The sequence below is a fragment of the Peromyscus leucopus genome, chromosome 20 (genome assembly GCF_004664715.2).
Source record: "Peromyscus leucopus breed LL Stock chromosome 20, UCI_PerLeu_2.1, whole genome shotgun sequence".
Classification (NCBI taxonomy): Eukaryota; Metazoa; Chordata; class Mammalia; order Rodentia; family Cricetidae; genus Peromyscus; species Peromyscus leucopus.
In genome coordinates, this window is record NC_051080.1 from 63,834,871 (window position 1) to 63,862,403 (window position 27,533).

The following is a 27,533-nucleotide window of genomic DNA, read 5'->3' on the forward strand; positions in this document are numbered from 1 at the left end:
AAAGTTGTTTAACAGGCTAACCTGCTGCAATCTCAGTCCCTTTCAAACTCATATCCAAAGCGGGAACCAGCTTGCTGTGGTCCCCTCCTGCTCACTCCATTTACATTTGGTTATCAGAGCCTAGGGGGTAGAATTCAACCAAATTAATTTTACAGGTTCCTGGTCGGTTTCACAGGTGTAGAAAATGGGAACTGGGGAGAGGGGGCGGGGGAGGGGCGTTTCAGACAATATGTTCCAGAAATGCTAGTAAATTAGACTTCATTTCAGTCCCTTGGGGCGGCCGCTGAGTAAACAGCTTAATTTCCACCCATACTGGAGGCACAGAATGTAGCTCTCATTCTTACCAGTAGATAAATGTCTCCCCCCCACCTCTCTCTCGGTGCATAATGGCCTTTAGTAGAGTTGGCCCTGGGAGAAGAAAGCGGTCTTACTTCTATCGGACAAAATAGAAACGGGAGAGACAGTCCTGCTTCAGACAGAGCCGGTCCCTCTCACATTACTAAGCCACAGCCCTATCTTTCAGCTGGTGCAGGTAATAGAAGACAGAGGCCAGTCACAGCTCGGGGCACAGTGGGAGAGTGGACAGATTTGCATTCCTAACAAGGACCGTGTCTGAGTGAGCCTCAGCCACTGGCTGGCTGTGTACCACACCACTGCAGCACTCCAAGTGCTCAGATGGAAGGAGCCAGGAAAGAGCCCCGCTGCATAAACAACTAGCTGGGAGAAGAGAGAGGAAGCTCTGGCTGGGGCATCAGGGACTTCCTGGGAACATTTATGAAAGAAATGCAACAAGCCGGGACACACTGGCGTAGCTTCCTCTCGTGCAGGAGAAAACTTCTTAATGTTCCGCTGTGCGATTCTGTAATTCTGTAATTTATCATTATGTCTCCAAAAAAAAAAAAAAAAAGGAACAAGGTGGGCTGGCAATGTGGCTCAGTGTAGAGTGCCTTCCATGCATGGAGACCCAGGCTCAATTCACAGCACCGTAAAACCAGGTATGGTGGTTCATGCTTGTTATCTCAGCCCCAGAGAGGTGGAGGCAGGAGGATCAGAAGTCCAAGGTCCTCTTGGGCTACCTGTCAAGCTCAAGGCCAACCTGTACTTCTTGGAACCCTGCAGAAGCAGCGCCAGGCAAGTCTACCCCAGCAATATTTATGCAGCCGAAAACTGGGGAAAGAAGAACAGTGTCAAATAAGAGGTGAACTCTAAGACAATCTGACAATACATACACCAGTGATTAAGAAAGTGGCAGAACCCTTTAAGTTATCAAGAAAGCTTGTTTAGTATGAAGTTGGGGAGTTAAATGCTAAGGAAATATCCAGAATACATACTAAATAAATTTTTTTAAAAAATAGGTATGCACAAAATTATAGCAAAATGTGGAAATACTCTAAATCCTTGCACACAACATCAAAAATGATTCCCTTATTCCTAATTCTAAGTTTCTTATGAAGAGGTGTGTGTGTGTGTGTGTGTGTGTGTGTGTGTGTGTGTGTGTGTAAAAATAGAAGATATATGCTGAAACTGAAAATTATCATATACCCTCTGCTTTCTCTCTGCTTCTCCTTTTTGTCCAGGCACAGGCACATTTGGTGAGAGCAGAGGCACTTCATTCATTCAGGAGCTAACAGAGGCCTGAGCAAGCTGCAGAGGCCTGGGCATCACTAATTCCCCCACCCACTGCTCACTCATCCATGAGTCTATCTAAACTTTCTTGGGCTTGTTTATATTTTTAGCTGGTATGGCCTCTCGGGCCCAATGAGTTCCATGTGTTTTCCACACTCAGTGCAAAGTGGCAGGAACCTGCCTAGCCCATGTCCTCGTGTGGCCTCCTTTGGCCTCCAAGGGGTCCTCCCTGCTCACTGCACAGAGGGACGAAAAATAAGTCACACCATGGCTGCTCCCATTATCAACCTACACTCTCAGATATTGTAGAATTGTAGAACTTGGTGCCAGAGAGACCTGAGAAACTGTTTTGACTGATGTTTTCCTAAAAGTTCCCATGATGCTGTTCAGAAATCGGTGACAACTGTCCAACATTCAGGGTTATGTGGCTCTGCCTATTTAAAATGTCACAGGGTCCTGGCAGACAGAAGGGCAATTTTGGTTTTGTTCCCGGCTACAATCAGATATCAAGAGTTAACTTGTTCAGTTTACAAACTCTAACCCTTGCTCTACATGTGTCTGGTTATTTTGTCGATGGAGAAGTTAACTGATTGATGAGAGACACCATCTTTTAAAATGTGGATTGTATAGAAGGTGGCCTCTGATAGGATCATGCTTATCTGGACCGTGCTTGGGTTGGGAAGAAGGCCGGGATGTTCTAGACCAGCCTGAGCAGATGATAAAATGGACTCAGAGCAGCTGGCTGCTCCCTCTGAAGAGGCTGTTCCATGGGGCCACTGGGGTAGAACTAGGTTGTCCAATGCTAAAGGCTAGTTTTTATAGGGCACTTACTTTGCCTTCTGGGATGTGCTTGCTGTACTGGGAACAACCTAGTAAATGTTGAATTCATGCATGCTCAAGCTGTGGTCTTTCTTTCCCAACAGCCTTCAGCCTGGCAAGGGATAGATGCCTTCAACTGTCTTTCTTCCTTTCATCTTCCCTAACTAGAAACAGACCAGTATGCCCAGCAAAGTTCAATGAGAAAAGGTAGGCTTCGAACCTGATGGACTGGGTTCAAATCCTGCCTCTCACTCACTCACCAACCAGTCCACGATGCCAGGATTAACTTCCCTGAGCATCACTTACCCTAGTTGCAAATGGGAATAATGACAGCATTTTCCTTAAAGGGCCTTTTCGAGGGTTGATCAACTTCATGAGTGAAGAGGGCTGTGGAAAGCATAATAAATGTGAGCAGTGATGGTCCCCATTGTCTTTGATGCTACTAGTGGTTTTCTAAGTCAATGGCCAGGATACAGTATCAGCTTCAGATGCACTTTGCTTTCCTGGACCAGTAGTGACTGTCTCCTGCCTGTGCTGTTGGCTTTGTCTTTAGTGAAGAACAGAGAGTCATCCATCCCCATTCTCCCAGTACATTTCAAAGGGAGAAAAGCAAAGCACAGACAACCAAAGCCACATAGCCCGTCAGGGGTGTACCAGTCAGCTCTGTCACTATAATAAAACACTGGAGATAATTAACTTATGAAGAAAAAGGTAGCTCACAGTTTGGGGGCATCTGGTCTAAGAGCTGGGTGGTCCTATGGCTCTGGGCCTCTGATGAGTATGCCGGGTGGTAATGGTGGGAAGCATTTGTCAAGAAGTGGAGGAAAAGAGAAAGAAATTGGAGCTGCACAATCCTCTTAAGAAGTATGTTCTCAGTCCTCCCCATAGGCTCCTCCTTCTAAACTGTTCTCAGCTCCTCTCTACAGCTCAGCCCCAGGATCAGTCTCAGCACATGGGGTACAATGGATATAAACTGAGTTTTGTGGGGGACAGTCAACATCCAGACTTAGGGCAAAGGCATAGTAAACTTGCCTTGGATGACCCGGTTGCGAAGCCAGAAGATGGAGACAACAAGCAGGGGGCAAACAGTGGACAGGGCTCTGGACTCAGAGGGAAGGGAACTGGATTAGAAGCCACATCCCTGGCTCCAGTCCTAACTCTGCCAAGTATAGTCACCCAGACTTAGAAAAGCCATTTTTCTTAGGGACTCCGTTTCCCTGGCTGGCAAATGAAAACTTTGGAGGAGATCACGTGTCACAGATCTTTAGAGCTGGGGTTGGGAACACCTGGCTTCAGTATTGTTGTCTTAGGTCTGCAGCCCTGCCCTCCAGTCCCATCCCCCACCCCCCATCCTCCATCCCTCATCCCCCACATTGGGTCTCTCCTATCACCTAACGTTCTTTTCCCTGGAAACTGAACATGTGCTCTGTAGAGTTATCTAGGGAGCTTGTTAAAAAGCTAGGTCCTAGGCTCTACCCCAGAATTTACTGACTCTGAATCCCTGGAAGGTGGGACCCAGTCCCTGGCCTTCTCCTCACTTACACCAAGGGAATCCTGATGACCAGAGGACTTGGATGTTGAAGCCGAAGTCCAGTGGTGCTCAGGTTCCAGCGAGCATCTCCCTCACCCGAGGCCCCATCAGAGGACAGAGCCTACCCTCAGAATCTCTGCTTCAGGACATCAGGGGTGGGTCCACCAATCTTAACATTTCTACCAACTCCTCGAATAAAGTGGGGTCACTCTTTGAGAGTCAGTGTCTCAGCTCCTTCCCTGCAAACCCGAGTGGCAAGCCAGCAATGGAATTTGGAATCACGGGCAACGGTCAATGCATGAACTTTCAGGCAGACCTTTTAAATTATTGAGATAAGGCTGCAGAGACAGCTCAGTTGGTGAAGTATTTGTTGTGCAAACAAGAGATCCTCAGCGCCCACATCAAATGTGGGCATGAGGGCACTTGCCTATAATCATGGTGCAGGGGCTAAGGGTAGATCGGGGGCTGACCAGGGGCTCACTGGTCAGCCAGTCCAACTTAAATGGCAAGGTCTAGGTTGAGTGAGAGACCTTGTCTCCAACAATAAGGTAGAAAGTCCAGTTACGCTGCACTGGGAATGAGTCCCAGCTCTTGGTGCAGACGACGCAAGCACCCTTCCAACTGAGCTACACCCCCCTCCTGGGCTTCGTATTTTTCTTTTTAATTAAAAAGCAATGTCTATGGGGGGGGACAAAATGGAAGGGATGGAAATCAGTCTTTTCTACATGTAGATTCTTGTGCCTTTTCTGATTTGTGATCTTGCGACTATTTCCCATCATTTTAAAACAAAACTCAATTAGACAAAGTGAGTGGTGGCGGCTGTCTTCTCGGTAGAACCTGTCTGGGTTCTGTGCTGGTTTCCCTGCTCTGGAACTGTTCCTGCTTTCAGCTCAAAGCTGCATTCTGCAGCTTCACTCTCAATCCCGACTCCAGCGGCTTCAGCTGCAGCCCCATCCTGGCACTGGCCTAGTTCCTTATCAACACAGACTCTTCAGCCCACTTGTAAGACCTTTTCCAGCCCTGCTGGAGCTTCTTTAACTTGTATTCATTCCATAACCCATATAGACAGAGACATGTTTACTGTGTGCTGTGTGAAGTACTGTACGAGAGTTAATATTATTAATTAAGGTTAGAATAAAGAACTTGCTATCATCTTTGTCAGTGTACCAAGATGGATGGATTTAATGATAACTGCTCTTATTGACACCTCTAATCTTTGTGAATTTACTACGATTCAAAAAATTCTGACATTGTGGAAACACAAACACACGCACACACACACACACACACACACACACGCACACGCACACGCACACATGCACACAGACAAAGGTGGAGAGCAGCAGAAGATACCAACTGTTGAATGCTGGCATCCATGTGCACACACATGGATGAGCACATATGCACACATACATGTGGACACACATACACAGCACACACAGACACTCACACACAAAATAAAAATACTGAGATAATTGCAAAGATGATCACATGACCCTGCCGGGTGTACCATCAGTAGTTCTCATTGGTACTTGGGGCTTGGAGACTCACAGATCAAAGGTCAATGAGAATAAGTAGTCATGCAAGATTAGACACATCACAAGTGCAGGAAGAAGCTCCTAGAACAAAGTCTGGGCTGTTCTCCATAATCTACCCAGACCTCTCTTTGCCTCAGCCAGGAATAGTCTATCATAAGATCTGTAAATTGGATCCAGAAAGGAGTCCTCAGGGTGAGATGGTTTTTCTGGTTGGAGGAGCCTTTCATTAGCTCTCCACAAATCAGTATGCTCTGGCAACAGCCTTTGATCCACAGGGTAGGACAGCATGCTTGAGAACTCACTATGTGACCCACTGGGAATGGTCCCCTGGTCTAAGCAGGGAATATTGGGAGGGTGGATACTCCATCTTGAGTGAAAATGGCCATGGGAACCAAATCCCATCCCCGGCCTAGTGAGGTGCCATCCAGCCTAACTGGTGGTCTCTTTACCTACAGGGGACTTGGGAAAGAATTCTTGGCACCTAGAAACACTTGCCCAGCTGATGTGGAAGAGTTGGAGTCATGATCTAGTGGTATGCCTCTTAAGTTTCTTATCCCCTGAATTGTGAGACTTCATCTGTTATTGACAGGAACCTCACTGGTTTGTAAAGAAGTATAAGGTACAAAATAATTGGAGAGAAAAATAGAGGTGGTGTGAGTGTTTTTGCTATACTGTACCCACCACTATCTTTCTGTCTATCTATCTATCTATCTATCTATCTATCTATCTATCTATCTATCTATCTATCTTTCTATCTATCTATCTCTCCCTGCATACAGCTTTCTTCAGTTCAGTTCACATCTGGCTGGAACTCCAGGCAGTTATCCACGGTGCCCATACCTTTTGCAGCCCTCCCTCACTACCTATGTCCTGTTGTCTGCAAGGAATTGGTAGGAAGGAAAGAGGACTTGCCCCATCAGCACTGAGCTTCTGAGGGAGCCAGAGCCCTGTACACAACAGCTTCTGGGGTGTTCATTAGCTTTCTGGTCTTAAACATAGACATGCATAGGTCCTAGGTGGGTTGTGCCCAGGCTCTTGAAGGCAGCTGGATAGAATTTTTTGGCATTGAAATTGGCATTGAAAGTCATCGAATCCAATCCAGGGTCTGCCTCTTGTATCACCTTCTCTGAACTCCTCTACAGGCAAAGGGATGCAGAAAATTGTCATTCCTGCAGCCAGTCATGACAGTACATGTTGGTCATCTCAGCACTCAGGAGGCTGAGGCAGGACAGCCTGAAGCTCTGTCACATAATGAGTTTAGGGCTAGCCTGGGCTATACAGTGAACCCCTGTCTCAAAAACAAGCAAATGTACCAGACAAAGAGACTTGGAATACAGTTTCTCACTAGCGGTATGACCTCGGGTGAGTCACTTCGTCTCTCTGAGCTCTGGCTTTCTAGTCTGCACAGTAATAAGGCCTCTTCACTATGCTATGAGAAAGTGCTTAATACAAGGACCAGCAAAAGCTTGCAATGACTTACTTGGTAAGTTATCAGATGCTGCTGAAAATGCTGGAGATCATCCTTTTGTCATTTCCCTAAGGGAACGAGCTGGCTGATAATTTAAAGGAGATCTCATGAGGCCTTCAGTAATCTACATGGACTGTGTTCTAGAACGGCTTTCACTTCTACTCCAAGAAGAACAAACATTGCCTTGGTTCCAAGCAACTCAAGCTAGGCCGTTTGAACAACATTGATGCTGTCATGGAGATCGTCAACAGTATCCTGGTAGCAAGAAAGCAGAGAAAACTGCAACACAAAACCATAACTCCAGTGTGACTGAAAGGCATGGAAGACAAAAGCACAATTTTAATCAGGAGCAGATAGATTCAATGGTAGTGTGCTTGTCTGACTTTCAGGTCCAGTCCCCAGTACCAACCAAACAAACAGCAGCAACAACAAAAGACCGATTTCTCCTTCCACTCCAGCTCTCATTAGCCAGTCTAGGGGAAGTGTTTTTCTTCCCCTCCAGGAAAGAGACAGATACTGAGCTGGAAAAGGCAGCGGGAGCCTGTGCTGGACCTTATGGAACTAGATAGAGGACTGTGGAATGGTTCTGAGTTCAGTGAGAGCCTTCACAGGTTGTATCAGGAGAGTGTTGCTCCTGAGCTCCGTTTTGAGATGACTGTTAGCCAAAGAGGACTTCAGATGTGTTACCAGGGAGGACACTGCAGGAGGCTACTGTGGACATGCATGCCAGAGGTGACAGCATTATTGAAGAAGAGAGCCCCAGGTGAATTTGGGTGGAAGGTGAGGAACAGCCCTTCCAGTGGGCTGGCTGAATACCGTTAGCAGAGAGAAGAGCCCCAGAGGCTTCTGGGTGCCAACTGGGTAGGTGGTGAGCATCTTAAGGAGAGCAGCCTTCTAGGGGAGTCAGACATTCCTAGGAGTTCTATAGGATGCAGCCATGTAAGCACTGAGCTCACACGTGGCCTGTCTCGGTTCTCCAGGGAAGAGTGCCCCGTCCCCTGGCCTTCTCTGAAGCATGCAGGTCACCGGCTTGCTGGTGGCATGGAATCAATGCTTTCTGTGAGAAGCTCAAGCCCATCCCCCCACACCCTGTCTGTGAGGATTTCTTCCATCGGCTTTGAGAAGCCCTGTGTTCCTTCTGTCGCCAGGGAGTAATTAATAACCCTTCTCAGAATGCTGGGCCTGGAACCAAAAACAAACAAAAGCCCCGATGTCCTACCTTCTAATGTTTCGGCCTTTGGGTAACTTGTTTCTTGTGCCAATCTTAAGGGATATTTCCACTGCTGATGCTTGAAAACCATTTTTGTTTAATATTGTACTTAGGCCTCAAATAACCTTTACCCTCTGATGACTTCTGACTAGATGGAACCTAGTAAAATTGCAGTAATGTCAACACCAAGCATAAGGGTTCAGAGTGCCATTCCACCCAAAGGCCCTACATGGGTTTAGACATCACATGATTTTAAGAAAATCTCAGAAGCGAGGGAAAGTAAGTGGCATCTGAAAGGCAAAGGCTGTAGTAGCCAAGAAAATGGATATGTGTGATTTTTTAAAAAACAAAAGCATGTGAATATCTGTTGTTCCCATTGGTTAATAAATAAGCTGCTTTGACCTATGGCAATGCAGCTTAGAGGCAGGCGGGAAATCCAAGGAGAGAGAAAGGAAGGAGAAAGGCGGAGTCTAAAAAGATGCCAGCAGGGGCCAGGAGAAGCAAGATGTGAAAGTACCTGTAAGCCACGGCCATGTGGCAACTTATAGATAAATAGAAATAGGTCAAGTTATAAGAGCTAGCTAGCAAGAAGCCTGCCATAGGCCATGCATTCGGTAATTTAGAAAAAAACAACGTAGTAAATCAGAAGAACTGCCCTAGATAGGGCACATGAGCAACACGTAGCATGTGGGTTCAGATGCGAGCATCTATGTGAGTAGTTCTAGAGAAGAGCTGAGATGCGCTAAGGCTGCAATCATACCCAGTCGCGGGGTCCTTTCCAGACTGTGTACACTGCACAGCGTTCTCAGATGCCATTTGTAAAAGGCATCTGTGGTCCGAAATGATGCTCAGCTGGACAGGACTAGGTACGTCTGTGCTCTGCTCCACCTCCAAAATGGACACTCTTTTCGCCTTGTGTATCTGCCTGCCCTGCAGAAGAACTTGCCACTGTCATCTCTCTGAGCCCCCTCTAGCCTACCTGCCTCCTGCCCCAGACACCCCCCGGACCCACCATCTTACATGCCTCTTTGTTCTTTGAGATGGAGTTCGGGCCCCATTCCATGCTTTCCTCTCTGAGTCCACCCTTTGTTACCTGCTGTGGATGATTGATTGATAAATAAAACATTGATTGGCCAGTAGCCAGGCAGGAAGTATAGGCAGGACAAAGGAGAGGAGAAGTCTGGGAAGTGGAAGGCTGAGGCAGAGAGACTCTGCCAGCCGCCGCCCAGCCGCAATGAGGAGCAGGATGTAAAGTACCGGTAAGCACGAGCCACGTGGCAAGGTATAGAGTAATAGAAATGGGCTAAGTTTAAGTGTAAGAGCTAGACAGTGGTAGGTCTGAGCTAAGGGCCAAGGAATTTAATTAATATGAGCTTCTGGGTGATTATTTTATAAGCGGTTGCAGGGTCCATGGGGCTGGGCAAAGCTGGAAAAAACTTCAGCTACAGTTACCTTCCTCTAGTGGCTTTTTGTAGTTCAGAGGCGGGCCCTGTAGGCAAGTGCATGATGTCATGGGTCCCAGGTTACTCTTAATGGGGGCTCCCCTATTGGTTGTCAGTGTCCGAAGCCTTGTCTTATAGCTCCTCACTCTCCATGATGTGTCTGAGACAGAATGACAAGAACCAGTACCCACCTCAGCAAATGGCCCACGTCCTTGTCTTTGGAGGACCCACTTTCTGTTCTAAAGGTGGAACTGTCATTCAGAATATTTACACACCAAGACATCTCTGTTCCCAACACAGTATTCACTCTGGTACTAGCCAATCTCTGCCCTCTGGGGGTGATTCCACTTGCCACATCTAAGGACATGAAGTGGGGTGTCCCCACTAGAAGTAGTTATGCGTTGGGGGATGGGTTCAAAACATGGAACAAATTACTCAACATTGCACTTAGATTTTCTCTTTGCCTCCTAATGATAGCTTTGTTCCCCTGAAGACAGTTTTGAAGGCCAGCCTCTGTGGTCACCTCTGCCACAGCCCTCTGGGACAAGGCTTCTCTATGAGCATGCTTAAAACTTGTCCTCCTCATGTTTTGATGAATGAATAACCAGTGAAACCACATGTGTGTGTCTGTGGATATTGTGTATGTGTGTGTATACATGTGTGTATGTGTATTATGTGTGTGCATACATGTGAGTGTGCACATGCGTGTGTGTGTGTGTGTGTGTGTGTGTGTGTGTGCTTGTGTGTCCCTGTAGGAGAGAAGCAGTCTGCCGAGCTAGCCCCTCCTTGCAGAGATAATCCCCATCTATGAAAGAGCCTCTAGAAGGAAGCCACACCCCTAAGCTGTCACTGGAGAAGGTGGCCGTGATCAACCCCTTACTCCTGTACTTCTGGCCTTCCCTGTTGGTCTCCAAATTTCCTCCAGTTCAGTGGCTTCTTCCACTGAATCGAATTTAATTATTTTGTTCTTTATAAATGGAACACAGCCCCCATCCCATAGTCTTAACCCCAAATTAACTACGTTGTCCTCATTAGGACTCTAAGGACATGGCTGTGTGTGGGAAGACATTTAGGTCTCATTCTCAGCATTGTTTATTTGCAGGCCCACTGCCCATCTCTATTAAAATAATGGAGATTTGACAAGGCAGGGTAAGCAAGGCCCGTTTTCCCCAGGATTCCTGATACTAAGGCTTCAGTCCAGTCAAATATTTTAGTGAGCATCTGAGGGAAAGAAATGGGCAACCGGTGTTCCTTCAGAGACCACTCTAACTGTCTGGCCCTGGGCCAGCTGTGGCTAGCCCACCCTTCCTCAGCTCTGTTCTTGCCTTCATGACCAGGGTGGGCAGGAAGCCAAGAGATTTTCACAATGGGTATCATGTGAAGAGGAGACAGTTTTGAAATCCAGACTCGACATGGTTCCTAAATGACTGTCAGGAGTCCTGGGGCACATTAGAATCTGTTTTCCAGAGCTGCTCTGGCCACCAGGGGTTCCTCCTGGTCACATGTGTGGTGACAGCAGCAGTCAGGCAAACTCAGAAAATCCCTAGACAAGGTGGTAGCTGCCAGAGAGCATCGGGATGGCCAGACAGACAGGACTTTTCTGAGGGTTTCAAGGTGGAGAGGTGGGAGGGTTTGGGGGAGCCTGACCGCCACCCACAAATTTGTTCTTCAGTCTTGTGAGCCTGAGTACCTGCTTCCTCATTGACGACACAGGATTGACAGTATCTGTAGCAAATGAACACAGATGTTCCCAGCAATGCTGCCCCCTTGTCGGGAGGTATTTTACCTCTGCCTGGGTTTCCTCCTTGTATCGGTTGCCTGGCGCTGTCGTCACAAACCGTCGTGAACTGAGTATCTTACGAGATGAAACGAGTGAGTAGGGCTGGTGTTCAGTAAGCAACAAATATTCAGCGTTTGTTCCTTCCCTGGTCCTCACGGGGCCATCATTCATTCATAGTTGTCTTCATTATTGCTAACTCTCATTGAGATTTCCCAAACTTCACACATCTAAAAGAAGCATTTTCCCAGGTTGCAATGTATCAGGGAAAAAAAAAATGAGACCTCTGTTAGCACGTGTTCAGGCAGTAGTTCGCATCGCTTCATCACCTTGCACGCTCCGTTGCACGGATCAGTTCTGGCTCAGGTTGCTCCACCATCAGCTTCAGACTGCTACCAACTTGACCACAGCCTCCAAGTCCTGCTCCATCGACCCTTTAGTGGGGTACCCTTTATGTTCTGATAGGTGTGGGTGGTACCTCTGGAATTAAAGAGCAGGAACTTGAGCAGTCGCCAGGGTGGTGACATCGCTTCCGGTTGCATCCCTGCTCGAACCCACCCTCTTTCACGGTCACATGGTAGCAGCCATTAGCCATCCTGCCCTCTCAGCCTTCACCACTTGCTTGCTCACGCCCACTCTCCAATTCCTGCATGCTCATAGATTAGCTATTCTATAGGAACTCTACCAGCCACCGCTACTGCAGCCACCACCACACCTCTAGCAGTTGGTAAGAAGTTAGGAAATGTTTTTGCAAGTATTCAAAGCCAGTATGGATGGGCGGTGGGAAGTCTGGGATGAATATATGCTTATGTGGCATTGAGGAGCAAGCATCGACCTCACCAAGAGGTCTGAAGAACTCATGAAGGATGAGGTAGCACCATGATCATCATTTAGCATCCACACCAGGACAAGATCCCAAGCTGTTTCTCGAATAGACAGAAAGATATAAGGATAGAAAATGCAGCCAGGTTCTGAGCAATGGTCCGAACAACAAGCTCTGCGAAGACCTGGAGGGGCCAGACATGGTGGCACACACCTCTAATCCCAGCACTCAGGAGGCAGAGGCAGGAGGATCCCTGGCAAATTTGAGGCCAGCTGGTTCTACATAACAAGTTCCAGGTTAGCTAGGACTATGTAGTAAGACTCTGTTTCAAAACAAAACTAAAATGCAGTGAAGTAAAGGCCTGGAGTGAAGCAGATTAGAGCCTACAGAAGGCTGAGCCTCTTCTGGGACCCCACACCCAAGGTCAGCATGCCAAAACACCTGCCCATACCATGGGCATGTCCAAGAAGAAATGAGTCTGTAGGTCTTTACTGTTAATAAATAGTGTGTTTGCCTATGGAGGGGGAAATAATAAGTCAAATTCAGTCACCACCAATCCTAAACCCTCCATTAGTTTTGTGTGTCGTTCAGAGTAAATGTTGAAATCCTGCTACCCCACCCACCCACCCAAGGCTACCACAATCAACTGCAACCATCACTCTGTAGCATCCCCCTGGCCTGTAATTGGTTCTGGAGTGCAGCACACCTGCCCTTGCCTTTACCTGGCACTCCATCAACCTGGAACCTTCTTCTCCCAGCTGTCTCTGTGGGCTTCTGCCCCCTGAACTCGGGTTCCGCTTAAAAGATGTCCTTCATGGTTTATAGGCAGTCACTGGTTGCTAAGGGAGAGGGCCTCACAGGGCCTCACCAGTCCCTGGGTTGCTGGGGATGGAGAGACATGGAGGGGTAGACTAAGAGGAAAATAAAAAGATGAATGGATGGAACCAAAGCACATTATGTAGATGTATAAAGTGTTATAATTATATGTTATTGTATGTAATTAGTATAGGCTAATAAAAATGAAGTATGTAATAGAAAAGCAGCCCTTCCTGACCACTGGAGGGTCAGAGCTACTGAAGCTCCCATGAACCTCTTCAATTTGTTTTGACTTTCCTTCCAAGCACCCACCATAAGTGATGTTTGATGCTTATTTGCTTGTTGAACTACCTGGTTGTTTTGTTTGTTTGTTTGTTTTGTGTTTTGTGGTGTTTTTTTTTCTTTCATGTCTCTAAGACTCTAATGGGGGAAGGAGTTTGTGTTGATGGTTTGGGACCCCCTGGCACATATTGGGATCACAGTAAATATTTCATCGCCCCAGGAATTACTAAGGGCCAGGCTCTGGCTTTGCATGAATTACCTCATATTTCCCAACACTCAGATGACGATGCTGTGAGGGTCTCATCTGTCAAGAGCTCAGAGAGAAAAATACGTCTCCTCTGACTACCCAACTAGCAAATGTTAGCAGCAGCAGCAGGTCCCGAACCAACTAGTATTCTTCTAGAACCGGCTCTTACCCATTGACTGTTAGGAGGCACAAATAAAGTCATGTGCATGAAAGATTTGGAGAGGGAAACATGCCACATGCAAGTCCCAGGTGGAGGGCAGCTGTGCCCAGGGTTCCAAGCACATCTCCCTCCCTCACCTCTGTCTCCTTCCTGCTTAGATTTTAGAACCTTGACAATGATGTTTTTGTTGCCTTTCTGGAGGACGCCACTTGAGGTGGTGAGAAAGTTGGGAGGCAGCAGTTCCTAGAGCAGCCACCAGCAGACCTGGGTGGCCCAGGCTACTCCAAAAATGGGTTAGGAAGCGACATGAATGTGTCTTTTATTCCCAGGAGAGATCAGTCCACCTATGCGCCTGCATTGGCATGTTGATGGAAATCAAATACTTCAACGTCACGTGACATAAAGAGCGCTGGACTAGACAGAGTCGCTTTCTCTTCACCCTCTCACCAAAATAACTTGTGTCCGCAAATAATGGCAGTAACTCTTATTTCCTTAATCTTATCAGCCATCTGGAATGTTCCCAGCACACTCTACCTATAACTGGTTGAATTCCCCAAGCCACTCCTGGGAGAAAGTACAGCTAGGAGCCCCAGTTAATACCAGGCACAGAGACATTTGAAAACTTTGCCAAGCCACACAGCGACAGTCGGACTGATCTGGAGGGAGAAGTCAGGCTGCCTCCTGAGAACACATTGTCACCAGGCTCTAATTGCGACTCTCAGCTTGCTGAATTGGGGGGATGTACTTGTTCATACTTCCCGGCCTGAAACGCCTATGCTTCGGGAGACTGAGAATGTGGTAGGAGTTTTGAGTCATTGGTGTGAATGAAAAGGAAAGTGGAACGGGGTGAGCCGGGCGCAGCTGAGGATGCTAGGTGGAAAGGTCTGAGCCGCGGCTCCCTTTGATCAAGTTCGCGCTTGGGTCTGGCTGTGCCACTGTTCCTTACTCTTCCATCTCTCGACGTTTTGTTGAAATGAGAGCCCTGGCACCCACTTCCCCTCTGAACACGGCTCTATAGGAAAAGGAAACTCGAAGTGCCTTGACTTCTGCCTCACATCTTTCCTCGGCTCATTCACAGCGACTGTGTGTGCACAGCCAGGGTTGTTAGCACTGGTATGGAAACAGAGACCTGGTTTGGAAAAGGTATTCTAAGGTCACACCTCTCCCTACCTCTGAGATTACTTCCTGGGTCCATCTCCAGACCTTTTTCTATGTCACTGCATTCATCTCAGCCTTCTAGTCGCCTTCCCACCTCCCATCATTGCCACGCCCCCATGGGTATAAAGATACTATGACTGTCCTTCGCTGGGCACTGGTGTGTGCCGGGAACTGTGCTGGGGACTCCTCCCTCTTGATCTCCTTGTCACCCTCACAATGCATACCCCTTTGCGATGCGTAGCATCCTGATGCCCGCTTTAGGCAGCAGATACTTGAGGCCCCAAATCCTCACCTATACAAAAACCACACAGCGAAGAAGTAGCAAGACCAGCCCCTGAGGGATGCCGTCAGGAGTCCTGGGTCCTGTCGTCGGAGAATGTCCAGATTCCTTGGTGTGGCACTCACACCCTGTGTGCCCACTGCTTCTGCTGTGCTGGATGCCCTGGCTCCCCTCCTTCCCCACCCCCTGTCAACCTTGCTGAGCCTGCTCGGCCACCTCCTCCCTCCGGCCCTGCTCTCTTGGATTCCTGGCTCTCTCTGCTTTGCTGACACTTGGGTCCACTCATCTTCCGTGTCCCAGGTGAACCCCACCCTCTCCACATAGCTTCTTCTGCCCAAGTTCTCCCATAACCTTTATATTTCTGGCCTCTCACTCTGCCCAGGGCACCCTCTGTGGCTGTCAACCAGTGCCACAGGCACCTTACCACATCTCCTGTGTCTCAGAGACACAGGACAGCAGCATGGAGGAGGGCAGCTAACGGCAAAAATGACAGAAAACATGGCCCTTCCCCAGAGCCTTCTGATCCCTTTTTGCTTTCTGACACGTGGTGCCAGACCAACAAAACATATTTGTCATTGAAATTTGAACCATGAGCAACTAGTGTGGGACTCCTAGGGGCTCCTTGGGGCCTCATGTGATTCTCTCCTTGCCAGTGCTTAGATGGGGAAAAGGAGACAAGCTCTTTCCTGGCAATTTGGTTCGGCAGAGAGTGGCTTTCTCATCACTGGTTCCATGAAGAAAGTCTTAACAATTCAGACCACGGGCTATCCTGTCAGATAAATTCAACTTTGATGGGCACCTCAGCCACTTATTTCCCAAAAAAGATCAGAGGGAACTGTTGAGGTCCTGAGTTCTTAGAGCCTCACATTAAAATGGGGACAGTGATACCATTCACACAGGGTCCGTGTGTTTAGCCAGGTTTGTGCACACCCGCAATGCCAGGCAACGCCATTTAGTGTAGCCAAGGAGCTACACTTCACCAAATGCACCAACCTGAACCTCTGGGGACTTGTGTAAATCTGGTGGTGATAACCTACAGCATTTTTCTTCCTCTTCCTCCTTCCTCCTCCTCCTCCTCTCCCTCCTTCTTTTAGCTCGCACACAAAGCAGTGGTTTTCATTAGGGCATTTTCATACATACGTCATTATACATGGTTCTTGTTTGTCCACCCACGCTCTACTGTCCCCAACCCTTGCTGCCTCCTTGTTAGCTCAGTTCTCCCCGCTAGTTATCCTGCACTCTGATTTCTCATCATACACATTCTATTATCCTTCTCTTGCTCATCTCTCCCTTGACACCTCTTTCTCCCCTCATAATCTCTACTTTCATATCACACACACACACACACACACACACACACACACACACACGTATACATCTATACATACTTAAATCTAGATTCCCCCATATGAGAGAGAAAGTGTGCAATATTTACTTTGCTCGGCCTGGCTTATTTCACTTAGCATGATGACCTTCAGAACAATTGATTTCCCAGCAAATGAAATAATTGCATTCTTTGTAGCTGGGTAATATTTGTGTGTGTGTGTGTGTGTGTGTGTGTGTATCACATTTTTTTATCCAGTCTCCTGTTGGTAAGCATCTAGACTGGTTCCAAATTTTGAATTGTCAATAGTGTAGTCTTAAAAAACCAGTGTGTAAGTATTATTTATAATTTGAGTGGTATATCCAGGAGTAGCATAGCTGGATCATATAGTAGGTCTGTTTTTAGCTTTTTTGAAGAGACACCATACTGATTTTCATAATAACTTCACCAGTTTACATTCCCACCAGCAGAATATAAGGGTTTCACATTCCCCCAGCCTCACCAGGATGAGTTGCTATATATATATATACACACACACACAACCACTCTGACTGATGTGAGATAGAATTTCAAAGCAGTTTGCATTTTGCTGATGGTCAAGGAGGTTGTTTGTATTTTCTCAAATGTTTATTAGCCATTTGTATTTCTTTCTTTCTTTTTTTTTTTTTTTTTTTTTTTTTTTTGAGAGCTGCCCATTCAATTCAAAAGCCCATTTATTGACTGGATGATTTGGATTGTCCTTGGTGTTTAGTATCTGGAGATAGTCATGCCCTGGATAGATCCTAGATATTAATGCCCTGTTGGATGTGTAGTTGGCAAAGACTTTCTCCCATTCTGCCTGTAGGTTGTCTCTCCACTCCTCTGATGGCTTCCTTTTCAGAGCTGATGTAGTTTGAGAAAAGACTATAGACATGACATAGGAAAATTAGACCGATAGTAAGACAAGGGCCCAGGGGAGGAAGTCAGAAGGAGAGGCCAGGAAGGCCTTGCTGGGGACATGACTTTGACCAGAAGTTAATGGCGATACAGGGCCTCAGGCAGGGAATTCCAGGTAAAGGGGAGAGTAAGTGTGAGGAGGGCTGGTGGTGGGCACACTTGGTATCAGGTGCCGGTATCCATTGTGTTTGCTGTGGTTAGCACAAATGACCTCCTCCTCTGAGTCTGCCACCCTTGGGGGAAGGATTGCTGCCCAGCTCTCCCATCTGTAGCAGAATTGAGATGCAAACCATGGCTGAATGAGATTTCAAAAGCAAGCAGCCGAGCAAGGACTGGAGGGCACTCGGGAGGCTGTTGGAGCAGAAATGATGGTGATGGGGAGGAGGGGCCAGCCTTCCAGGGGAGGGAAATTTGGACGAAGAATCCGGTATCTGAGGGACGCTGAAATCTTAGGGCAAGCCAGGCAAGGAGGCTTGAGCGCCATTTGGATGACATCAGCATTGGCTGACAAAGGCAGCCTCCATTGTCCCTGCAGGGTGGGCAGGTTGTCAGTTCAAGAGAATGTTCCCTCCACTCAAGATGTACGGCCTTGGGCAGAAATCCAGTGTATGAGTCACTACCAGATGTACATCTTGTCAGGGAAAGCTGTGGCCACAGAGAACTAGTCATGGGTTCCCAGAAACTTCCTGAGTACTGGGCAAGGGGTCCCTTTGGGGAAGATACGCAGGAAGGGGTGGGTCCCAGAATGGAGACCTGATCTGCTCCTCTTGGGGTCCATCACTTGCTAAGACCCTGAGGTAGGGAGAGCTGCTACCACTGAGCCAGTTGAGGCATGCCTGCCTCCTCTTCTCTTCTCATGTCATGCCCTTAGTCTCCTGAACTTCTCAGAAGTCCATAGAGCATATGAAAAGTGGGGGGAAGGAACTGCTTGGGCCCTCATATCACAACTGTTTTCAGCTCCAAGGACTTCCCCCAATGAAGCCTCTGTGGTCCTTGATTCCCTCATCCACAGAGAGAAGTTGGGAGCTCTCCAAGGTTCCACCCAACTGGGGACATCAATGCCTTCCCTTCATCGCCCTCCTACAAGGAGGGAGAAAGCAAAGCCTTCCCTGCAGGAACTTTCTCAGAGCCAATCAGACACACACAAGGCCTGTCTCTTCATTCTGACACCCTCCCTCCTCTCCCCAACCTCTGGTCCTGAGATGCCTTGTTCCTCACTCCTCTCGGCCTGCGCTTCTCTCCTGTTAGCCATGGGGGTTCAGTCATGACAGGAATGATGTTTCCACCCAAGGGAGAGTGGGTCCTAACTCAGAACCAAGATGGGAACCCCAAGAGGCAGCGCCAGGAGGAAGGAAGACCCCCTCTAACTCCTCCTGCTTGAATCCTGTGAGTCCTTTAATCCGGACTAAATGGCGCCTCTACCGCCAAGCGCGTGTAGTCATCCTAGCCAGCTCTGTCACCTTGGCAAACCCTCCCTGCACTGCCGTGTCACCGCCCCGCTGTCCATGCCCTCACCTCCTTCATTTGTGCGAGGACTCTAGCTTCTCTCTGCCATTTTACACTCACAGAAAGCAAGGACCAAGCTCCCCACGCCCCCCCAACACCACCTCCAGCATCGTCTTCCACACCTGACGACGCGGTGTTTGTACTTGAAGCGTTGGAGAGGTATTTATGGAGTAAGTCTTTCTTCTATGCGGAAGATCTCTGGCCTTTTAGAACAAACTATGGGGTCTGAGAGTCTTAGCTCCACCCCTTGTACAATGTAGGACCTGAGCAAGGCATTAGCACTTGGGTGCCTCGGTGTCCTCATTTGTAAATGAGGGCTAATCATAGCACCTGCCTGAGCAGCTGTGAGGACTTAATGAGTCACGCAGGCCAAGTGCTTCCCTCGGTGGCCAGCTTGACAACATCTACGGGGCTGTGCAGCTTGGGTGGTCCCTGATACAGAATTTTATTGCCATTTTTAAAGCCATACGATAATCGCCTTGAAGTTCAAGTTTGGCATCGATTTGCTGCCAAATCTTTTCTGGTCCTGGCATCCCCTACAGTTACTATGTGTATGCACTGGCCAGTGGGCGGTGTGCCCCTGCTTACACGTTGGCCAGAGCAAGGCCGGGGAAACGGGGTGGAGGGGGGGGAGGTGAAGCCTTGAGTCTTCAGTTTAACTGCTCAGCAGTTTGGGGCTACCACTGCATTAAGCACTCTTTACTCAGTTCATGTGACTGGACAAATTTGGACTGTGTTAAGGAGGGAGAGAGGGAGAGAAAGAGAGAGAGAGAGAGAGAGAGCAAGAGCTTTGCCAGCTATGAGTCAGCATATTTGTGCTCTCGCACACACATTTTTTTTTTTTTTAATGAATTTAGTGAGAATCATTTATGAGGGCAAAGTGAAAACTTCTGGCAATTTTATTTTGACCCTGAAGGCAAGTAATACTTAAGATATTTAATAAAGGCTTGGAAACCAAGTGCAGTTGGGGAAAAACCCACAGATAGCAGCTTTCCCTTTCTTCCTACCGGCCGTCATCCGTTCGCAGGACAATAGAATTTCTGCCGGGTTTATCTTACATCCCCTGGAAACCCAGATTTTGGTTAAATGTGGCCCAACAATAAAGGATGTACCGAAGAAGGGAAGCAGAATCAGCGTTTATTAGGTGCTGTCATGTACCAGAGTTCAGATCCCAAGCTCAAACGGTAGTTATGATGAGGGGAGGGGCAGGACACTTATAATCACAAAGCTAATCATAATACAATTTAATCTCCATCCTATTCAGTTTTGTAGATGACAAAATAAAACATCCAGTCACAAAGCTCTTGAATAAAAGACACCGTCTGTTGGTCTCTAGCCAAGAACACACCATCTCAGTGGGCCAAAGAAATTAGGGTCCACAGCCAGGAGGAGACAGATATACCCACTGAGAGGTGATGCCTGCAAGTCCTAACAGGTCATGACTTCCTTGGAGACCTGCACTCCATCTAACCCACATCACCCATATTTGACCCCTGCTTCTTGAAGATTATGGAAAATTTCCCAGTTGATGCTGTCTACATTGGAGTTGTTTATTTAAAAAAGAAACCACAGCCCACCCTGGAAGCTTGGGTTTCCAGCTCACCTTTGTGTCTCTTGTGAGGGTTTAAGGTTCTCATGGCTTCCCAGTCTCCCAGCAGTGTTGGGAGCTGTAATCAGAGGTGTTTTCTCACCCCCACCCCTCCCCTCCCCACCCCACCCCACCGCACCGCACACCTGCCAATGGCCTCAGTGGAGCCAGAACCTCCAGGCCAGACAAAAGGAGACTTGAGCAAGGAGAATTCTTCTCTACCTAAATCAAACAGCACTGTGGTTTCTCTGTCTGGAGCTTTCAGACTCCCAGGCAGAGCTTCTCAAATGATGGGGCACCTAGGTAAAGAGGAGGCCACTTTCCATTCAACAGACACTTCTGACGGACCCTGAGCCTGGACCCAAACACAGAATCCACGTCATTGGTGGCCTCCCTTCTCTTCTGAGTAACGATTCCACTTACTGAAGGACTTTCAAGTCCCAGGGAGCGCCCACCCTCTTCTAGCCTTCTCCACCACAGCCACTCTGGTTGCCCGCCAAGCTCTGGGACACTCGTGTCTCTCCCACGCTAGGCACCCACTCCCTCTTTGCACAGCTTTTCCCCTCTCCACGCCCCGTCGGCTGCACGTCTCTCGGAAGGTGCCCCAATCTCAGGTGGCCTCATGTGCTCTCCTTGCAGTCTTGGCACTCCTCTAGGATCAGCACAGTCACGGCTTTGATGTCTTTGTCCCCGTTCTGGTAAAGCCAGAGTTCACCTTATCCACAGCTTGGCCTGTAGTCTATGCCCCTGTAAAGAGGTGGAAAGAGAACTAAGAAATAGCCTGGAACAAAGACAGTTTTACCCCTCCCTAGTGTGGGGCATATCAAATATTGACTGTACTTGGCGACTCTGAAGGGAAAGTATCTTCTCCCCCTTTTGTTGTGGCTACATGTGTATGTTCATGTTTTTACAGGTGCACATACGCATGTGTGCATATATGTGCATGCACATGTCTGTGGAGGCCAACAGTCTATTGACTGTCCAGCACTGCCCACCTTGTTTTGTTTTGTTTTTAAGATAGGTACTTTAAATGGGTCTTGGGTCTCACTGGTTAAGCTAAGATGGCTGGCCAGTGAGTCCCAGTAATCCTCCTGTCTCCATCTCTCTAGTGCTAGGATTACAAGCATGTGCACCACCATGCATGGCTCCCCCTTTTTTTCTCAGGTGTAGGGGTGTATGTATGTGATGTGTGGACACATATGCATACCATGTATGTGGGTGCACATGTATGCATAGGTATTGGTGCATGCCTGTGTGTGTGGAGGCCTGAAGTTGATGTCTGGAATCTTTCCACCTTATTCATTGAGTCAGGGTCACTTGGTCAAACCCAGAGCTGGAACACTGCTTACCCCAGGGATCCTGTCTCCACCCTCTAAGACTCAGATCACAGACAAGCCTCCATGGGCAGCCAGCATGTACGTGGGTTCTGGGGATCTCAACTCTGGTCCTCTTGCTTTCGAAACAAGCACTTTAACTACAGGGTCATCTGAACACTTGGCTTTCTACAAAGGGGCTGTAGATAGAACTCAGGTCCTCATGCTCTCACGACGGGCATCTTACCAGCTGATCTAAATCCCGAGCTCCAAAGGAAATGTTTTCAAACAAATGCAAATCAATCCTAGAGTATAATTCAGTTCTCAAAAATGTTCAAGATGTCAAGCTGCATCCCTGAACCTCAGAGCGGTTCTCAACTTAGCTCTCCTCTAGAGGATGTTAGTTAAAGAAGACTCTTGGGTTGGTGGGAGAATGGTACAGTATTCCAGAAACTTTGGCCACAGAATCAAGGTCAAAGAGACAGTTGCTGGGGAAGACAGATAGGATTACTTGGTCAGGCCTGAACTCTAACTCAACTTCCAACTCTGAGTAGCTTACTAATCTCCCTCAGACTTGGCTATGTGAGTAGCTCTTCATCAGAGTTCTGGGGAGGAGAGAAAACATGAGTCCTGGCTTGGCAGACAGCATTCTCGATAGTGATGCTCTTTGGGATTGAAGGCTGGTGATGTGTGTGAGGTGGGATAGCATCTGGAACAGGCGGTTAGGACCACCCTTCCAGCTTGTGGAGTGATAACCAAGCTGAGCTCCACAGAAGCAGTATGTAGCTTCTACCTGCTTTGACGCCAAACTTCCTATATGTTGGGTCCAGCCAGAGACCAGAGCTCTCTCGTCTGTGCTCTTCTTCTCCATAGGGCACTTTTGGCTCAGGATGTGATAGCAGGTTTATTGGAGCAGAGTTTCTTCCTGCCGGAGTTCGTATTTGCTAATAAACGTGGAATGAGCTACATTAGAGGAAGCCAACCCAGCAGAGGGTGTCTCTCTTCTGTAAACCTTTAAAGCAACCCTTGTCCTGAAAGTGCCAGGCAGCTTGACTAGGCCCAAAGGCAAAATGGGGAGCCATGTGAGGAAAGTTCTGTCTACAGATTTCTTTTTCCCAGCAGCATTTTCCTCCAAAAGGCCAATGTGGCAGGAGTTGAGGCCAGGCAGGCAGGAAGTGTGCATATTTGAAGATCTGAGGACACTATAGAGTCTTTCGCCCATTCATAGTCTCCTGATGAGTCTGGCATTCATACACAATCATCTCCACCACCCTGGAGGAGGAGGTGGGCTGTGTACACGGCCCTCCAAGGTGCACAGAAAGAAGTGATGGCTGAAGGCAGAGGGCCTGTGCAAGAGCGGCAGGGCTGGCCAGTGCCTTGTGTCTCCAAACACGGTACCGTCTGCCATGCTGGTCAGAGCCACTGTCTCTCTGGAAGGATGGTGTGGGGCTGAGTTCATGGATAAACCAGAGCACTGACTCTGTGAGCCTCTCCCGCCTTGAGAGTCCCTGCCAGCAGGACCTCAGCCAAACCACTGAGCTGCTCTGTGCTCCAGTGGCCGCCTCCTCGGATAACTTTGAATAACAGCAGGTGCAGACACATTGCTTACGCAGGTCTACGTAATACCTCTATCAGACTTCAGGGTGAGATGGTAGTAATTAGTGTAGGAAGGAGGGCAGAATGTTTGAGAGAGTGACCTAGCCCAGCCCAACTGTAGTGCTACCCAGAGCATAGGCGTTGGAGCCGGGAGGCATCATGAGCCAGAGCACAGTGTGACAAGATAGGGTGGGGAGAGGAGAGGGGGGCCTTAGGTCACAAGGTAGGGGTGTAACCTTTATCCAGGAGGAGTCTGGTGGCTGCTCTCACCTTGCACCACCTCAGAGTGCTGGGACTTACTCACAATTGATTATTTGTCCTCCCCCTTTTATACTTTTTCTCAAAAGTAGGAACTAGGGAGAACTGAAAAGGTGTCTTAACTGTTAAGAACTCTTGCTGCTCTTCCAGAAGAGTTTGGTTCCCAGCACTCACGCCAGGTGCATTTACACACACACACACACACACACACACACATATACATACATTATTTCTTAAAGGGTTAAAAAAGGAGTAGTAACTAGGTTTTATTGATGTCTATCTGGTGCTAAATATAGAATCAGGCACAGACTGATATCAAAATGTTCACTGGCCAAGTAAAATAGCATTTAACATCCCATGTTCAATTAGTGCCTACAGGGTCCACAATGCAGGCAATTCTATATATTAAGAAAATAATGTGGTCATTAGTAGACATTCTGTGTTCTCGAAAACTAGAAACTCAGAGCTTTAGGGAACATCAGACTACTCACAAGACATGCCAGTCTATAACAATGCATAGTTCAGGCAAGAATAACAGCTCCTGTAAGAACAACAGCAGTTAATGCAGTGTGATACATGTTAAAATTAAAAACAAAGAAGAAATACAACAGTAACTTCAGAGCCCAAATCATCATGATGTTTTGAAAACCAAAAGGGTGGTGTGTGTGGAATGACCCCACCCTCTGTGGATTTGTGTATGCTTGGTTTTTGAAGCTGGATCTAATCCTGTAGCCCAGGCTGGCTTTGAACTCACTATATGGCCCAGGCTGGCCTCAAACTCACAATGGTCTTGCCAGCTCGCCCTTCCATGTGTGGAGATTGCAAACACAAGCCACTACACTCTGCCCTAAGTGAGACAGCCATGTCATACCCTCCCCTCAAACCTCAGGGTTCATCCCAGAAAAGGGGTACAGAACAATTCCATGAGCAGGAAGGAGAAGACATCTGCAGCAAAATAGTATTTGCCAAATACGACACCACAATTACAGACATGAACTCGCAGCAGCCATGACCACACGCGCAAGACCAACATAAGATCAAGCCAGCTAGAATCCTAGCTTGGATGGGGGAGGAGCTCATGAAGTGCCACCCATATCTATGGAACGATTGGCAACTGATAGCTCCTGGGGGGGGAGGGTCAGTATTCTTCAGGGATGCAGGACCTAAGAAGTGACCCATGCTCCGTCAATGATTCTGCCCATGCACATATAGGCAGTCCTAAGTATATGTGGTGGCTTAAAAAAAAAAAAAGCCCATGAAATTGAGAGAAAGTGGGTACTGGAGGGAAATAAATGAGCGATGGATTTGACTAAAATATATTATATGCATATATGTGTAGCTAGAGTTTTCCTGCCTGGCCCATAGTCAGGACAAATCTCTCTCACCTGCCAGTCCCACAGCCGCTTAGACCTGACCAAGTAAACACAGAGACTTATATTGCTTACAAACTGTATGGCCGTGGCAGGCTTCTTGCTAACTGTTTTTATATCTTAAATTATTATATCTTAAATTAACCCATTTCTATAAATCTATACCTTGCCACATGGCTAGTGGCTTACCGGCATCTTCACATGCAGCTTGTCATGGTGGCGGCTGGCAGTGTCTCTCTTTCCCTTCCTGTTCTATCTTTTCTCCTCTCTGTTAGTCCCGCCTATACTTCCTGCCTAGCCACTGGCCAATCAGTGTTTTATTTATTAACCAATCAGTAATTTGACATACAGCATATATGGAATTCTCAAACAATTTTCTCTGAAACGGTGGAAGGTGAGGGAAGGTGGCTGGAGAAGGACTGAGGCGGGGGTGGGGGGAGGGCTGAGGTTGGCAGGTTGAAGAAATGTGGACAAGTCACAGGACCGGGTAGCAGAGCAGCTGTAAAGCTTTGCCAGGTGGACAGCTTTATACAGCTTTTGCCTGGGGTTCGGGAAAACCTTTTGAAACTCTGTGTGACCACAACGGAGTCAAGGAGGCACCAAGCTAGAGACAGGTGGGCATGCAGTGTGGCATACTATGCTCGGTTGTCGGGGCACTTTGCATTCCACCACTAGTGCTTGGTGGAGCAGAACTATTTGTGTGAACCAAGGAAACATCTGCGTTTTATTGACATGGCTCCTTGTGTGCCTTAGAGGAGCAAATCCACCTCGGAAGCATGTTTGGAAGAACAAATGATGTGGTCAGCTCTCTATAGCTTTAGGTTCTGCACCTGCAGTTTGATGGGCCACAGATCTAAAATACTGGGGCGTGGGGGTGGGGCGAGCATCATACCTATGCCAAATATGTGTAGACCTTTTCTTGTCACTATGCAATACATTACACCAACTAGTGGCATAACATTATGTCTTATTGAGCACCATAAGTCATCTAGAACAATAGAAAGTATACGGAAGGATATGGGAAGATTAAATGTAAATGCTATGCCATTTTATGTGACTTGAGCATCCAAGGACTTTAATGCCCAGAGAGGGTCTTGAACCAATCCCGTGTGAGTGATATGCCTAACTTTCAAATCAAGGATGCCAACCGGTCACTTGAGATTGAGAAAGGTAACAGTCATGACCCCTGTGTGAGTTGTGAACTATCTTTGCCTTTACCCATGAGTCCCATGAGAACCCACCTCATAATGAAAGTTTGGAAGAAAAACATATGGAGTAGGATGTCACTAATCAAGAGGGGAAAAAAAATATGTGTGACATCCCTTCCCCCATCATGACTAGCTAGATGCCTCCAGTCATACACCTGGACTTGGAATCAGAAAAGAGCATCCCTCACCTGCCTGAAATAGCACTTCCTGAGTGCCACTGCCTGAACCCTAAGGCTACCTGGTCCCCTTGCGGAAGGGGAGGGCTCTTCTCAGGGTAATTCTGTGGACATTGGGCAAGAGATCAGATTCCTTAGAATCAGAATCAATTAGACACTGATTCAGTGCAGAAGTTTGTGTTCCCCAGAGGGGAAGGGTCCAAGACCTGGGAATTTCACCAGCTCTTGACATAACTGGGAAGGGACACCTGCCTCTGTATTCATGTTCCTCTCCCTTCTGCAACACCACCCCTGGCCTGAGATCACACACATCCCCAACACACACTCTTCAGCAGACTGTTCTTCCCTAGGCCACTTGTACTAAGCATGGCCTACCCGCCCCTCCCCCTTTGATTTTACCTGCTCCACAGATAGTGTGGTAGAAAGGAACACAGTTTCCAAAAGCAAATGGAAATGGCTTGAATCCGCTCTACCCCTCACCAGCTCAATCGCCATAGCAGCCAGCTGTTGCTTCGCTCGACCATCTCCTCGCCTGGAGAGTGGTCACAGACTTCTTCCCACGATTGAGAGAATAATAAAGCACATTTTACAGCCGGTGCCCAGGAGCCGCCGGTGGGTCTTGTTAAAATGCGGGTTCTGAATCCGCAGCTCCAAGGCTGTCTTCCCAGCAAGTCTCACATGGTGTGATTTTGCTCTTTGCTATTCAGAGGAACACATCTTCAGAACAGCGAGAATCCTGCTCAGGTGTGTCAAGAGCAAGTGTGGGAAGTGTGGTCAAGACCCAATAAACCCTAACTACAACCCCGATAATTCTCCTTACCCTAGTCAAAAGGCTAGTGGACAGCTGGAACAGAGAACAGAGAAACTTCAGTTCACCTGAGAGTTCAAAGGGAAACAAGAAAAAACAAGCTGGCTTTCGAGGGTCCTAGACATGGGGAGCAAAGGGCGAGAGTCCCACAGCCACAAGCAGCCCCCACACGTGTTCCTAAGGCACCCCCACTGGCCGACTGCAGAGCCCCCCCCCCCCCGGCCCAGGCCTCAACTCGCCATCTTGGGAACACATCAGCAGCACCAGGCACAC

The 27,533-nt window shown here is 47.9% G+C and overlaps 1 protein-coding gene across 1 annotated transcript in view; it reads left to right on the plus strand.

Annotated features, from left to right (window-relative positions):
* Zhx2 (zinc fingers and homeoboxes 2) overlaps nt 1-27,533 on the plus strand; it is a 159,098-nt gene that overhangs the window by 47,907 nt on the left and 83,658 nt on the right. The gene's annotated exons all lie outside the window — the stretch shown is intronic.